The following is an 8,413-nucleotide window of genomic DNA, read 5'->3' as shown; positions in this document are numbered from 1 at the left end:
ATAATCTTGTTTGTCAAACACGGGGTAGTTGAGTTTGGGTCCTTGCATGCTTTCACTCATGAAGGAGATGGGATGTTCATCATTCAACTCATCCTTTTGAGTGAGTACTGCAACAAGAGACTTCTAGGAGGTGAAGGTGTATAACAAGAAATATTTTTTGAAATATGGGTTATAGAGTGAAGGCACTTCTACAATAGGTTGCTTGATACGGGTGAATGCATACTTTTCCCTCTTACCCCAGCTGTAGATTGCATCCTTCTTGATCATGTCTTGCATTGGTTTTACAATCTGCACATAGTTCGAGATGAATTTCCGAAGGAAGTTAATCTTTCCCAAGAAGGACTGCATTGCTTTATTGTTGGCTAGGTGAGGGGTCTGTGTAATAGTCTAAACCTATTCCGGATCAACATTGATCGCTCTTTTGGCAGCGACGTTCCCAAGGAGGTTCCCCTCAGACACTACAAATATGATCTTTTTGGGATTTAAGGAAATCTCGTATTTCCGACATCGCTCAATTTTTTTTTTTAGATGACATATGTGATCTTCCCATTTTCTTGAAAACATAGTCACATCATAGAGGTACACGACTATGCTCTGTCCGATGATTTCACAGAAGGAGATGTCCATGGTGCGCTGAAAGGTTGCGCCCGCATTCACAAGCCAAAATGACATTAATTTGTATGCGAACATACCCCATTTTGTACGAAAGGTAGTTTTGAGTCTATCAGGTTCTACTACTAGGCCCTGATTATATCCTGAAAACCCGTCAAGTAAGGAAAACATTTGTGTGCTAGATACTATCTGAAATATGTGCTCCATAGACAACACAAGGTAATTGTATTTGTTCGAGGTGCGGTTAAAGCTTCAGAAATCGACACACAAGTGGATTTCCCCAGACTTCTTGCATATAGGAACAAAGTTTGAAACAAATGTAGAATGATGAACTCTGTATATGATTCGTGCATCCAACATCTTGGTGAGCTCTTTCTGTATGAGGGGTTCAAGTGATGGATGTAGTTTCCTCGGCTTTTGCTGATATGGCTTGACCCCTTCTTTGATCAGAAAGATATGTTGGATTATTCGCATGTTGTAAGTTTTCAAATCATCGTATGTCCACGTGAACACATCCGGGTACTTTTTGAACAAGTGGACAAAGGCTTGCTACTCCTGCTGCATGCAACATGTACTAAGATTAACGAACTTCAGATCTTGTTTTGTTCCCAAGTTAATCAGTTTGTGCATCATCGTAGAGTTGTGGGTTTTGTTGTTCCTTGGCCCCTGAAAGTGGTCTTGCAAGTCATAGAGATTTTCCAAAGATACCAAACCCTTGGGTATGAGGTTGCCTTTCTTATTACTAGCCTCAGCTTGTAGAGACTTCTCGTGCTCATCTTCGTGAATCGCTACATCCTTAAAGATATCAAAGCTGGCCATGAAATGTAGTATCTATTGATCATCGTCAAACACGCGTAAATTAGTTATGTTATCTAGGACATAATTTCTATACAAAATTTCAACTGTAAATCTATCCCTAAGCAGTGACATTCTAGAAGTTGTGTTTGCTAAAGCATTGACAACTGTATTAGGCATTCTTGGTAAAACAATGATATTAAATGCTTGGAAGTTAGAGATTAGGTGCCATACCTCTTTCTGGTAAATTTTGAGATGAGGTGATAAAAAATGTATGGTGTTACGTATCTGTCGTACCACTATTTTAGAATCCTCTACCACTTTGAGTGCGACCACGTTGACGCTGATGGATTTTTGCAAGCCCAACATGAGTGCTTCGTATTCAACAATGTTGTTTGTGCACTCAAACTCCAAGAGGCTTGAAATCAAATGCTTCCTATTATTGGGGTCAATCAAGACACACCAGGCTCCAGAGCCATCCTGTGTCTTTGATATGTTGAAGTAGATGGTCCAAAACTCGTTTATACATGGATCGTTCGACGTGTTTGCACTACTGCTATTGCTATTGCTACTAGTGTTATAATGCATTGTATAGGTTTCATTTCCATCAGTTGGGCAAGGAAGGAGACCCAAATGCATGTTTGGTGGGGTCAGGGTTGGTTGTTTGATATAACACCCTAGCATTGTTTCCAAGAGGCAGTTGCCGAACATGAGCTCTGCGAAGGCCAACAATCTATTCTCTCCATTGATGGGAGTGACATTTTGCCTCATGTATCTCTCAGATAACACTTGGATTTGATTGATTTTTCCCTTGTAAGAAATACACATGTGTGACCATTCTGTAGAAAAGTATCCGTTCAGCTTGCTAGACCAGTCTCTGCTAAGCAATAAGCCATATGTTTTCAGTAAGTCCACGACAACAATGTTTATGCACTGGTGAACTCGACCGTCATGAGATAGTTGGATGATTACATCATGAAGTTCACCAATGGTTGGTACACATGTCCAATCGAGTTGGATGATTTTTGTGAATGTCTTGCTCCATTACACATTGATCTTCTTAGCAATGGAGACTGGCATGACGTTGGTTGATGAGCTAGAGTCAACCAATTGTGAACAATACAATTGAAGATTTCAAATGATAGCAAGAATGGAGGGAAAACATAGTTTGCTTCTTCCATCCAGAGTGTTTTTACCACAATTGTGAGTGATTCGGGAGATGTGCTTGCTCCCTTGCTGGTAGAGGCTGTGTTGTCTGTAGATGTCTGCCCCAGTGGGCACAGTAGGATGTTCCACTATCCTTGAATCTTAGCTAACTCAAAAAAACTTATATTTGCACGAGTCTTCTTCATATCTTCCACAATATTGTAATCAAGGGCACGTAGACTCACCGAGATGTACAAGGTTAGACTGATATTCATGTTGTCCAATGGAGTGTTCTGCAGTTTTTTAATCATGTATGTACTCTTTTCCACCATTGTCTTCCCTTGCTTGCTTTGCATTTTCTTCTTTTGGACGACTAGTGGATCATCCTTCCTCAACAGTTCGAGCTTTTGCTACATTTCCACAGCTATAAGGGGAGCCCCTTTACTTCTGAGGTTGTAACAATCACTTCGCTTTTGGGGCTGCTTCTCAGTGTTTTTCTTCTACGATGCTTGTGAGCATCGATACATGTTAATCACCTGCTCAACACTTGAGGCGTCATTAGGTGCAACATCCTCATCATCATCTGTGTTTCCCGACTATCCTTGAATACTTCTCTTTATGTTTTTCATGTGGTTGCATACTGAGTTTGTAACTCGTTTCCAGTCCGAACAAGACCCTTCCGGGTGCTTATCTTCATGAAATAAGCAAAAATCATTGTTCATGCACCATTCTAACTAGAACACTAGATTGGAGCTCTATGCACTTTTTGTCGGGAAGCGGTTGCTGCCTGATGACATGCTTCCTTGTCTTTGTCTAGGTGGCCAGATGCTCCTGGATGTGCCCATTGTTCATTGTTTAAGCTCAAACACTTATGTTGTCAGGTTCTTGAAAAGGCAAGGGTTTCAATGTCACATGTTTCCTTGTCTTTACCCTTGCTTGCCACATCCTAGGGCTTCCTGCTCACATCTATGGAGTCCTTTATTGGTTCATCATTCTTGATGACTCCAATCATGCGCAAGTCCTTCTCTACACCGATTGCCTCTTTACAGTTTTCTAACAATGTTGGTTTTGCAGCTCACTTCACGAACTGCACAATGCTGGTTTGCAATGCGTATGTGTAGTAGTCGACAGTGATGGACTCATGAGGATTCCTCTACGCTGTAAACTTATTCATAATGCACATAAACCTCTGATTGAAATCTTTTACCTTTTCTTTCCCCTCCATCTTCAGGCTTCCCAACTGTTTGAGCAACATGGCTGAGGTCTTGTCATCAGCAAATTTTTCAAGAAATATGTGTTTGAATGTACCCCAGTTATGGATGGAGTTGACAGGAAGGCTATGATACCACACTACTGCGCGATTGCCCAAGGTACATGGAAATAATCTACATGCAACATCATTGTACCGTACCTCGAGTGTCTGTAGCTATAGGTAGAAGTTGTCCAAGTGATCTTCTGTGCTCACTGCGTAGTCAGGGTCAAACTTTGTGAGCATTCTATCCAACCTCTTTGGCATCATGTGCAAAGAACCCGAGAGAGCCAAAGTTCCCTGTTATCAAACCAACTCATAGAAAGATAGAAAAGAAAGATCAATGCCTTAGAAATTAGCCTCTTCGAGGGAGAAACCTCCTTTACATTACACAAATGAATAATTCTGGATGCTACAAATGAAAAGACCTCCTTTCTATATATAGGAGTCTAAGGGATCATAATATAATCAAAGCTGACATAACAATAATAATGTAAGGGCACAACAATAATCCCCCTCTTCTTTAGAATCTGACAGTTCCAGCTCTTAGTATGTTGGTTCATCTCTTCCTCTTCCTCCTTCACTACCTTCCCCTCTGCCTCCTGTACTGGAATCTGAGCCCAAGATCACGAGGGTGTTCGTTATCCCTGTCAATAGACTAGATATTCCTCTCCATTCTCAACATTTTCTGCCAGACCTTCGAGTGTGACAAGAACTACTTCTTCCATTGATGATAAAACATCTCCTATCGGAGTGGTTTTAGGCTTTCTTAATGCGTATGGAAGATTTTGTATTCCTGGGATCAGTCTGACTTCTTTCGCAAATTGGCATGTGATGGGGCAGACCGAGTGGAGGTGCTGATACGAAATTTCACATTCACATATGGGAGGTCAGGAGTAACCAACTTCAGAGTCACACGTAGGTGAGAGGGAGTGCAAATTACAACCTTGACTAGATGATTGATGAGTGGGTGTGAGAGGAAATTCAACCATAAACAATTGGCAACCCTCCTTCTATTGCCATAATTATTGATGGTGCTGGACCCACCAACATTCAAGGGATCTCTCTCCGGTATGAAGTCCCAACTAGACCTCACACCGTTTGGTGTAGAAGTCCCATCCGGTATGATGGCCCGGTTGCCATTTGTCTTAAAGGTTTTCATTAGCTCGTGCTTGTCGGCACATGAGATTGGTCTGCTTTGTCTTTGAGGTTCACATGCCTGGTGAGTGCTAGTGTTACTTGTGTCAAGGTTCTTTCACCATAGAGGGAGAGGGTGGAAGTGAGTCTCCAGTCGAAAGGGAAAAGTCCCTAGTCTCTCAGAGACACACAACACAACAGGACATGCACAACTTCCATAGGAGTAGTGCACATGAATGTGGTAGTCACAACACAAGAAGGATAACACCTATAACACTCAACGAAGTAGTCCGTGCGAGTGCGACAGTCGTTATAGCAAGTTTATGGGAAAGGTTCTATCTGTTGTCTGGTGAGGTAGCCCATGTAGGTAAGACAATGTTCGCAACTTATACAACACATTGTCATAAACATATGTATTAGAGAAACCAAAGTAGTTCAATTGTTTTAACACATGTTAAAGCAACATGCATTACAAGTGTTCCAAGATTAGTCTTACAAAAAGTACAATACATGTGTGAAAACGTGTTGGCCTATTATCAGGCTTCTGAATTAACCAAAAGTTCCAAGATACATCGTTACACCATACATCACTAACCCTGTAAGAGGGGCGTTGGAGCCACTTTTCTCTCCTAAAATAAAATACTACATACTTTCAAGGCTATGTGGGAGGAGCTAAGGTGAAAAGTATTTTGCATGTACAAATGAGGGGTATTTATAGCCAAGGGTAAAACTGACCCTTGTGACTGTTCAACTTCCCTCATGAATGTTTGACTTATTTGACTTTCAACTTTACATGACTCTTCATATTACATGTGGGTCTCTTGGAATTCCATGTTAAATTACATTGATTTACAATAGTATGGTCCATAGTAGTGATGTGGCCGACATGACTCATGACACGACTCGACACGACAGTGCTAGTATGTTCATGTTGTTGGTGTCCATGTCGAGCTGCAGTGTTGCTGAGTGATGGATGTGCTCTTGGTGTATCATAGCTTCTCCTCCAAATGGCAAGGTGTGAGGAATATTCGATGGTCTTGTTGTTCGCTTGATGTTGCATGTGCATGTTTCTCGCTCGCTTGTACTTTGACATGCTTTGAATGTTCGCCCATTCGCGAAAAAATATCCTCGCATGCATTGTCCATTCGCAAAAAAATGTCCTCACATGCATCATCTGTTCGCAAAAAAATTTCCTCACGTGCATCATCTGTTTGCAAAAACATTCCTCACATGCATTGTCTGTTCGTCCATTCACGAAAAAATCTCCTTGCATGTGCTCTCCTTGTTCATATTTTCCATCATCGCGTCTGTTATCAGCTTAAATTTTTTTTTTCTAAACATTGGAAAGTTTGCCTTGTTTCTAGTCATAGTCTTATAATAGGTTTTGAGTCATCTCATCTCAATAGTGTCACTCTCTTTTCCAAATAAAGTTTGACAGCCTCATTCCATGTCCTAGAAGCCTCACCATGTGTTTAGAAGTCATATCTCACATCATTTTGAAAATTTTTGAAATTAGCTACGAAATTGTGGATTCTGAACTAAGATTTTTTGTAGTGCGCTACGAAACCACTGAAATAGCATGTTTTAGCATAAAAGACTCTACTTTCTGCTTTTACTAGTCAACTTCCAGAAGGGTTCCTGAGCAGCTGAAAACTCAATTTTGAAAACTGAAAGAGAATTTTCTTCCTAACATACTAAACTACCAAAACCTCTTTCAGTTTCTTCAAATTTGTTATGAGGTGGAAGATTTTTATGGTTAAACTTGCGCTACAAAACTGTTGAAAGCCAAGCTTTGTCTTCTTGTTTTAGTAGTCTTTTTCAAGATTAGTTTTTTGTCACAGGGAAAAGGTATTTTGGAATTATGAAGGAGGTTTCTCTTCATAAAATCTCTAGCTACAATAACCCATCTCACTTTCTTCATAGGTGTTATTAGTTGGGAGATACTAAGATTTCTTTGAAACCATAATTTCAGAGAATAGATTTTTCCTGTTTTGCATGTGTTTTTCAAGGACAGATTCTAGATAGCTGGAGAAGTGTTTTAAAAAAACAAGAGAGGTTTTTGTTCTAGACAACATGGAATACAACAACCTCTTTCAATTTTTTAAAATATGTCATGGATGAGAAGATAAAGGCTCTGTCCCACGTGTTAATTTTCAAAGATCCTAAACCTAAAAACAGGGAAACATGTTCCCTAATTCCTAGGGTTTATCATCATCAATCAGGTGACAACGTGGGAGGTTTCATCAAATTCGACCTCATGAGGTTTCCACTGTCAAAGAATGCATTCAATTTTTAGTTAAGGTGGTTTAGTCATAACAAGGAGTTGTACTCCTAATTGTATTAGGACTCTAGGACTGTTAGTTAGTTGTCAAATGTTAAAGGTTTGTTTTATGGTTAGAATAGGTGTCACTCATAGAAAATTCGAATTCTCTTGATGAGGGATGAGGGAATGTTGTAAATGCTATATATAAAGCAAGAGGTCGAATTATCAAAGGGTTGGAGACTTTTTGGCTCAGTTGCTGCTTGATGTGCAGACTGTGTATATTTTTAACCTAATGCAGAGTTTCTACTTAGACAACTCAAAATTCATGAAGAGTTCTTGTATGTTCTTGTTTTGATGACATCTTTCAATACTTACATTGCAGTGGTGTTTACTTATGATACTCATAACTCATCAATGATGCTTTGGCTTCCTTCATTGATAAACTAACTATGTTTCATTGTTTTATATTTGCATTTTTGCACTTGAACTCTATAATGCCTTGACTTCCATGCTTGGTAGAATGTTTTGGTTTCACTACTCAGGATTCAAAGAGAGTGTTTAATGTCCTATTGTCTCATGGCTTTCCTCTTTCACTTACTTGCAGTGGTATGAATACATGTTACTTAGAAATCATCAATGATGCTCTAACTTCCTTCATGTATTTATAAACTATGTTTCCTTGCATTGTATCTTTGTTTTGTTGATGTATAAAAACTCTCTATGCCCTGAATTTCATGTTAAGCTGATCTTGCTGTGGTACTGAAACATACTTTGATTCCATAGCCCAATGGTAGCCAGCCTTCATCTTTCAACCTATAAACATATAAAATCACAAACCATAGAGTTAGCCATCTATCCATATCTTTAATCAATATCATTAACCCTTTGAGAGAGCCCTCTCAGGCTGAGGAGGCTAAGCCTTAGCTAAAATATTGGTTTGAAATAGTTACACTGAGATAGTTTGATCAACAGCCTATCAGGGTCCTATTTTGGTGGTAACATCATCATGACTTATTCATGTACATGTATCTACAATCACTCATGACGAGCTGACATAAAATCCATAAACCTCTTGTTCTACCATGATGCATTATTGTTCACTTTCAGATGCAGGTGACTCAAAGAGAGGACAAGGCTATGAAACTACGCATAGCAGATTTCAAACTGGGACGTGGGCTCCAGGAACTACTAGTGAAAATTGCGCAGAAGTC

The sequence above is a fragment of the Pinus tabuliformis genome, chromosome X (assembly GCF_031772625.1).
Source record: "Pinus tabuliformis cultivar Carrire ecotype Pingquan chromosome X, CPIR1, whole genome shotgun sequence".
Lineage (NCBI taxonomy): Eukaryota > Viridiplantae > Streptophyta > Pinopsida > Pinales > Pinaceae > Pinus > Pinus tabuliformis.
This window is presented reverse-complemented; position numbering follows the sequence as displayed.